Raw genomic sequence first — 9,424 nt, 5'->3', positions numbered from 1 at the left:
ATGCTATACATGCTCTTGTTCTGTTTTCTTGTTTCTTTGCCTACAAGACTTCAACCCTAGGACTTGTTTCTGTTGCCAGGAGCATCAACTTTCTAGTCTTACACTTGTTTTGAAGTCAGGAGCATCAACTCTCTAATCTTACTGTTTCTGATACCAGGAGCATCAACTCTTTGGTCTTAGACTTGCTTTGCTTGTGAGGCATCAACCCCAGGGCTTGTTCAGCGTTCATCAAGCTATCTCACATGCAAATCATCCCATCTCATGCTTTTTCATAAATCATCATCAAAACTTGCATCATATAACTTTTCTCAATCCACATGTTCTCAAACATAACTTAAAAGCTCATACTTCATCAAAACATCATTTTAACATAATCAAAGCAATTCACATGCATATAACATATAAAAATACTATTGGCTCAAGATTATTAAATCATAGTATTTTCTTTGCATAAAACACAATAAAGTTCTCAATGAGTAAAATACTCACTTTCACTGCTCGGTAATTTGGCTATGAAGGAATCTTCCTCGTAAGCCTTACAATGCTCCACTGTATTATCACATTGCATGACACATCAAAAGTAACACATAATATTTTCTAACTTTAATTCGCTACTTAGCCCTTGAATTACTCAAGAACTAAACCCATGGAAAACCCATAGAATTTCTAGGGTTCCATTTGACATCCCATTAACTAACAATACAAACCCCTAAAATTATCTTAAGGTTAGACACCAAAAATCACAATGTAGAACACTAAGACAAAAACTAGGGTTTTTGGCCTTACCTTGATTTCTCACCAAAATGAAACCCAACACTTGGATAATGTGTAGAACACTCCAAAATATACAAAACCTAAAGAAAGTTTAGAGGTTAGACTCAATCCCTAAAAAATCTACACAAAATCTAGACGAACTCAAATTTTTGAATTTACCTCAAACCAATTGGTGAAAACTTAGATCTTGCTTCGAGGATCATGTTTCCGGCCTCGGATTTGAGTTTGGAAGCTTCAATATACTAGGATCTAGGGTTTTGTATCAAAACCCTAGGAAAGAGAAGCAAGAATGATGGCGTGAGGGGGAGAAAATTTTGGAGAAAATGGGCTGAAAATCTCATTCAAGGAATTTTAACAAAGGCCTGTTTGAACCCATAAGTGGCTTGTCCGGACACGTATGTGGATTCGCAAATGAGACCTTTTTGTAAGACTCATTCGGAGACTAGATCGGTCTGTCCAGACACGCATAAGAACCAGAACTCACGGGAGTCCCGTTCGCTGGCACGTTCGGACACGGCAGCGAACACGGACCTTTTGCCAAGCCCGTCCGGACATGTTACATAGAAAGTCACTACTGACTTACTGATTAACTCGTCCTGACACATAAATGGTCCGTGATGTGGTCTTTTGTTCACCAAAATATATCAATAATAAATAACCACTCGCAATAGGACGAATCCTTGTAGGATAAGGCTATAGAGAGGGTGTCGAACCTCAAGGACTGCGTAGGAATTGCAATCAAATTTTTCAAGATTAAATATAACTTAATTTAAAATATGTTTGATTTTTGTTTTCTAAAAATAAATGCATAAAAGTAAAAGACATAAATTTAAAGAGAGTATGGATGAGATAAAGAATAGGGGATTGATTTCACCACTCACCGTATAACAATGGTCAATAATAAATTAACAAGGAAAATTCATACTATGCATGATATAGGGCTCGTCTCACTCGAGTAGTCAATAAATTACCTCTAAAGAATAAATATAATTCATTTTCGGTTGGTACGAACTATCTACCTAAATTACTCTAAACTATGGTGTAGTACAATCCGTCTTTTTTAGGCATGGCCTATCTAATCCTCTTGATTATATGTCAATTAAAACCGTTATATAACAATCATTCACATAATCACAGAAAATATGAAGGATTGAGTTCAATCAATATAAAAGACTTTCTAAAACAAGATAAGAAATTCATAATGATTGAATATAAACATTAAGATTAATTCTCACAGTTATACAACCATCATGTATATAGAAAATACCAAATTAAAATACAATTAAACCAATATTGTTACTTGGAAAGGGCTACATCAACACCCTATTAGGAATTTAGCCGCTCATCGTGGTGTTGGGATGGCCTCTTGCCATGTTCTTCTCCTCTTCAACTTGTCAGGCTTCCAAGAAGAATTTTCTGTCTATATCTAAGTACAAGCACACCAAACACACCAAGCACACCTTCTCTTGAAGCTTAGGGGTCTATTTATAGAGACTAGAAGAGGCCTAGAAGCTCTTGAAATTCCAGGAAAATCGTCTCTTGAGTCTTCTTGTCCAAGTAGGGGATTGAAACTTCAATCCAAATAGGAAAAGGATTCCAAATTCGGCCAGAATTGCAGTCTTTTATTGCGGGGCGATTTTGGCATAGTAAACTTCCGAATTTGGGAAAAGCTATTTCTGACATATTTGTTGCATTTTTTATTATCTTTCCAACACCACAAAGTTCATTGCAATCCAATATTTGACTTAAAAGTTATGATCAAAACACTGTAACATGTGCAGAATCCAAATTTGAATCCAATCCGATTTTGACTCTTAGTGGAGAAATTCCGATTTAATCCTTCACTTGATTTGTTAACCACATCATATAGGTATTCTATTATGATTGGTTAAGCTTAAACATATCTTCTAGGTCTTCTCAAAGTGTGTTTTAAGCCCAAAATTAATGGAATTAATTGCATCTTTATTTAAAACCTGAAAACAATAAAACAATACAAAATCAAACAAATAACAATGCTAAGGAATTAACATATATAAGTTAAGGGGCTTGAATGTGCAACATTCGACGCTTATCACGCCCCCAAACTTACATATTGCTAGTCCCTTAGCAATACAAAACAAGAAATAAAACTTAAAAACAAGAAGATAAATCCTTATTTCGTGGAATGTTCGATTGCATTTAGCGTATGCAACAAGCCTTTTAAACCCCTAGGACTCCCGAGTGGACGAGTGAAGTCTCATGAGGGTTTGCCAGTAATGATACCCACAAACATTATTCCTACCATGTTATCCCTAATAATGTAGCATTATAAAAATAATGGTTCTCATTCATTAGCAAGCTTAACAAAATAAACTCTATCTTCACAATTTCAGGGAATTAAAAATGAAGCTACTAACATGGCATTATGAGATATCACAAGATTCAACTAGTGTAAAGTGAACTTAACACATAGTCATGAGATTTCAAAATTAATCTCAATCATGAATGGTTCAACACTCAAAATTCGCTGGACTCCCCATTAGATAAAACAACCAAGGCATATACATTTATTATTATTATTTTTATTTATGCAGGTTGTGCAATGCTTAGCTCCATTAAACTTTCTAATTGACCCATGTAACGAGTGTTAGGTCAATGACTCCCAAACCAAATGGTTTTAGGGCATTAGGTGTAAAACACCCTAAAGACTTACTAACTCAAGTCAAAAAGGCTACGAAGCTAAACTTAGTCATTTTATCAATCAAAACAAACTTCCACCTTTTGACGCGAATACTCAATGCTTAATGAGGCAAGAGATCCGGTTACTCAGTGAAAATCTCAAAGTGATTAATATTATTCTTTTTTTTTTCTTTTTTTCTTTTCTTTTTATGCCAAGGTTATTCCTCCAACAAGTTACCCAACTGCATCCAAGATATTGATAACAGACATAACTGATTTCAAATTTCATACCCCACAAACTACGTGCTAGTGTGCTTGTGAGAATCAAATTGAAACAAGTAATATCTCATGCTGCCAAAGAGAAATAACAAAACTCTAAATTCCCTAGTCAAGTGATCATGTGTTCATCATGTTAAGCTCACCAATGAAATACAAATCAGGATTTAAGTTCAACCAAATTCTTAGCGATAACATAGCAAAATATTGGACAATGTTTCATTCTTCCATACCCCCAAACTTGAATCACACATTGTCCCCAATGTGTGTATAAAATTGAACATAACAGTAAGAGGATAGGAATGCCTGAATGAGCAGATGCGGGGCATATCATACCCCAAAACTTAATTGCAAAAACACATATCCTGAAAAAGAGAGTGATACACCAAACAAATACTAGTCAAGTGCAACAAATTGTTGTAAAAATATAAACTAAGAATGAAACAACAATGGAGAAGATAAACCTGGAAGGAGATCATGTACCCTGACCTGATGGAGGACTCGGGCGCACAGGGCTTGTGCTCGAACCTATGAAGCTGACTCATTTATTCAAAATATGTGGGATCCACCAAGCTAACGGAATCCACATCCTTGATGCGCTCAATGCTTTCTGACCCTTAAGTATAAATTTGAAGCACCAATCTTTTCTTCTCTTAGACCAAAGAGAATAAATTTTACCTACAGAAAGGTAATTTCGAATGCCCGCATATAGAGGTAGATCCCTCTGAGTATTCTTAAGTAGTTTCTCATCCGGAAGGGAATCATGAACTGGAATAGAATGAGGAGAATACACAAGGAAGATTTATCCCTTGATGGTCTCTTTTTGCTCTTCTAATATCCCTAACAAACTACTCTCCTGAACTCTTGGTAAGTCATAAACAATAAAGGCTCGGGGTTCATATGACATCTCAAGAATAAGAGTGGATGATGAAGGAGCCTCAGTGCTCACTGTCTCGCCTTTTGCCCGATGTAGAGCTTGTGGGGCCTCAATTTGCTCTTCCTTCCTTTTTTCCATGTGAGTTTCAACCACTTCTCCATTCTTCATTGTGGTGATGGCTTGCTCATGATAAGAAGTATTCTCATCCACCATGTAGTGTCCATCAAGATTGGCCACCGACTGTCTTTGAAGCTCTTCTTCTTCTATTTGATTTGCCATCTGCTTCATCTGAACTTCCATCCTGGCAATGGCTTGGGCGTGAGAATTCAATGTCTGACTGAGAGAGGTCAGTGCCTGACCCCGAGATTCCACTGCTTGATTGATCTTACCCATAAGTTTCAACATCTGAGCTTGAAAGTCAGAACCTGACTGAGTAGATGGTGTAGCCTGAGAAGGTTGCCAGTTATCCTCAAATTCAGCACAATATGGAGATGATTGCCATTGCTGGTGGGGATGATGGAAGTTAGATGGTGGACAGGCCGCTTGATCATTGAACTGCGGATATGCCTGATGGTATAGTTCATGAAATTGTGGAGCATAATTTTCAGGAGCTTGAGCTTGCCACGAGATATTAGACTGGTTACTCCATGCCGGGTCATAGGAATCAAAGTAAGGCTCATTCCTTGATCTAGAGAACTGTGTGTTCATATTCTCATAAGAATAGTTAGAAAATTGTCCTGTAGTAGGACAATCTTAAACATGATGACAAGGACTATAGCAATATGAACAGGGTTCATGGGGTGTTGGAATGCCTCCCCACATGAACTAAAGTAACAAAAATAAAATAAAATAAAAACAGAAATTGAAAAATAATAATAATAATAAAAAAAAAAAGAATCAAGTTAAATTCAATCTTTAAAATTTAATAACATAACCGTTTGTAGTCCCCGGCAACGGCGCCAAAAATTGATGTGGTCTTTTGTTTACCAAAATATATCAATAATAAATAACCACTCGCAATAGGACGAATCCTTGTAGGATAAGGTTATAGAGAGGGTGTCGAACATCAAGGACTGCGTAGGAATTGGTATCAAGTTTTTCAAGATTAAATATAATTTAATTTAAAATATGTTTGATTTTTGTTTTCTAAAAATAAATGCATAAAAGTAAAAGACCTAAATTTAAAGAGAGTATGGATGAGATAAAGAATAGGGGATTGATTTCACCACTCACCGCATAACAATGGTTAATCATAAATTAACAAGAAAAATTCATACTATGCATGATATAGGGCTCGTCTCACTGAGTAGTTAAGAAATTACCTCTAAAGAATAAGTATAATCCATCTTCGGTTGGCACGAACCGTCCACCTAACCACTAAAATGCGGTACGACCCGTCTTTCCTAGGCATAGATTAGTTACGTCTTTAATAGGATACACACAATCAATGGAAAAGTATAACCCATCTTCGGTTGGTACGAACTGTCTACCTAAATTACTCTAAACTATGGTGTAGTACAATCCGTCTTTCCTAGACATGGCATATCTAATCCTCTTGATTATATGTCAATTAAAACCGTTGTATAACAATCATTCACATAATCACAGAAAATATGAAAGATTGAGTTCAATCAATATAAAAAAAATTTTAAGACAAGATAAGAAATTCATAATGATTGAATATAAATATTAAGATCAATTCTCACAGTTATACAACCATCATGCATATAGAAAATACCAAATTAAAATACAATTAAACCATTGTTACTTGGAAAGGGCTACATCAATACCCTATTAGGAATTTAGCAGCTCATCATGGTGTTAGGATGGCCTCTTGCCATGTTCTTCTCCTCTTCAACTTGTCAGGCCTCCAAGAAGAATTTTCTGTCTAAATCTAAGCACAAGCACACCAAGCACACCTTCTCTTGAAGCTTAGGAGTCTATTTATAGAGACTAGGAGAGCCCTAGAAGCTCTTGAAATTCCAGGAAAATCGTCTCTTGAGTCTTCTTGTCCAAGTAGGGGATTGAAACTTCAATCAAAGTAGGAAAAGGATTCCAAATTCGGCCAGAATTGTAGTCTTTTATTACGGGGCGATTTTGGCATAGTAAACTTCCAAATTTAGGAAAAGCTATTTCTAACATATTTGTTGCATTTTTTATTATCTTTCCAACACCATGAAGTTCATTGCAATCCAATATCTGACCTAAAAGTTATGATCAAAACACTGTAACATGTGCAGAATCCAAATTTGAATCCAATCCGATTTTGACTCTTAAGCCTCGTTTGGTTTGCAGAATGACTATTCCATTAGGAAAAGGAATAGCTATTCCTAGGAATAGAAGCTGATGGAATAGAATGATTATTCTTAATATTTAGTTTGGTAACAACTAATATACATTAATTGGAATACAATCAAAATTACTAAAAAAACCCCACATTATATAAATTTTAAAAATAATAAATAATAAAAATAAAAACTTAAATTATAAAATAAAATAAAATAAAAAATTGAAAACTGTAGGGTGGCCGACCACCACAATTGGTGGTCGGCCACCCACAAAATATATAAGGGGTGGCCTGTGCCACCCCCAAATCGCCCCGGGGGTGGTGCGACCACCCCCGGAGCCATTTTTGGCTGGCCGACCATCCATTCGGGTGGTCGGCCAGCCACTGTTAAGGGGGTGGGGTTTCGATTTTTCACCCTTTATTTTTTTTAAAAAAAAAAAGAAACTGAAAGAGAATAAAAAATAATTAATTGTGTTTTTTTGGAAAATCTAGTCTATTCCCATTGGAATAGCTATTCCTCTCATTTTTTAGAAGAATAGGTATTCCTCTTCGTAAGGGAATGGGTATTCCAATGGGAATAGGTATTCCAAGGAATAGACCCATACCAAACATAAGAATGACTATTCCATAGGAATAGTCATTCCATTCCTGGGGTCTATTCCGCAAACCAAACGAGCCCTTAGTGGAGAAATTATGATTTAATCCTTCACTTGATTTGATTAAACTTAACCACATCATATAGGTATTTTATTATGATTGGTTAAGCTTAAACATTTCTTCTAGGTCTTCTCAAAGTGTGCTTTAAGCCCAAAATTAATGGAATTAATTGTATTTTCATTTGAAACTTGAAAACAATAAAACAACACAAAATCAAACAAATAACAATGCTAAGGAATTAACATATATAAGTTAAGGGGCTTGAATGTGCAACATTCGACGCTTATCAGTCCGTCTGGATGCCCGACTCAAAATTTCAATTCCAAGTGTTTTCTAAGTGTTTTTCTTCCTCATTTTACCTAATTATTCACTTAATTAGTCCATCTTATGTTTTTAACACTTAATTAATTTCTTGGACATTACATGCGACATATTTATTTAAGGAGATTTTGCATGCTAATGTTTTGTGATGAAAATAAATGAACTCACTTCACGCAAGAACGTACACATGCTTACATGAAATAGTGATGTGGTTAAGTTTAATCAAATCAAGTGCTCTTACTTTATATGGAATCTTCTTTTTCATATGATTACATGTTTTGATATTTTCTAATGCATCCATGATATTAGGAGAATATGTAAGGAAAACATATGACTAGATGAAATTATGAAAATAACTCGTTTTTATGCAAGAGCATGTGACTATAAGGAAAATATGCATGTATATGTTCATAAAATATAAAGAAAGAATGAAAGGAATAGGTACTCACATGAAAGTGGAAATCGGAGATGAGAGAAAATTAATCTTGATGTTTTGTAGCCGCCTAGAGTTTTAGAGAGAGAGAGAGAGTGAATTGGGATTTTCTTGAAGACTAGTAGGTAGTGCTAGGTTTTGTTGTTCTTAAAAAAAATGATAGAACAAGAGGAAGAGAGAGAGAGAGAGAGAGAGAGACGGCTATGTGTATTTTGTTAGAAGAATTCATGAGAAGAGAGAAAATAGATGAAAGTTTAAGGTATATGGCTAAGGTATAGAATAGAGGCTAGGGCTTGTGTCTTGTGTTCAATTTTGTTTCTAGGGCTTGTAAGAATGAAGTGATTTAAAGAAATTTTGACAAATTAATTTTTTGGAGATACATGCCAAAAGTGGCGTGAAGGTTGGAAAATTCTGGAACTTTTAGATAAATGCCCAGTTGACGTGAGGTACATTGACTGGTTTTTTTTTTTTTTTTTTTTTTAAAAAAAAAAAACATTTTGTCTAATAAAATTATAATCTAATCGTATATGCATATGACTATTTTATTAGATTGGTTTTAGAATCCCATGAAAATAAAATATGGACATGGAAAGATTGTATGCAATGATAAGAGATATAATTACTTTTTCTAAAAGGCAACATCCCATGCAATGAATTAGGATAGAAATTTTTTGGTTTAAATCTTTTATGGAAAATGGGCATGTGCTCGTAAGAGTTTTAATACAAGAATGAAGGTAATAAAAATCTTGTCATACTTAACTGTATATGTGTAGAAAATTTTGACTATTTTGAAACTTTCAATTTCAAATATGGTATCATATGTCATATGAAAAATATTTGCATGTGATAATGAAAGACTAAAAAGAAAATTATTTCAATCCATTAATACGTACAAAATGTGCAAAATATTTAACTAACCTTAACCCATGCAATTTCTAAATGTGATGGGATACAAATAAGGGCTAAAATTATTAAGGAAAGATTGCATAGGATATTCAACGTGATTTGAAATAAATTTTTATATCATATTGATGATGTAAAATCTTGTAAGAATTAATAAAGAACAATTGATTTTTCTCTTAAATCTTTCAATGCAATTTTCTATAATCTCATTTTATGCATTAATTCATTTTTTTAAAAA

Source organism: Alnus glutinosa, chromosome 6 (assembly GCF_958979055.1).
Source record: "Alnus glutinosa chromosome 6, dhAlnGlut1.1, whole genome shotgun sequence".
NCBI classification, from domain to species: Eukaryota; Viridiplantae; Streptophyta; class Magnoliopsida; order Fagales; family Betulaceae; genus Alnus; species Alnus glutinosa.
Note: the sequence above shows the minus strand (reverse complement) of the source record.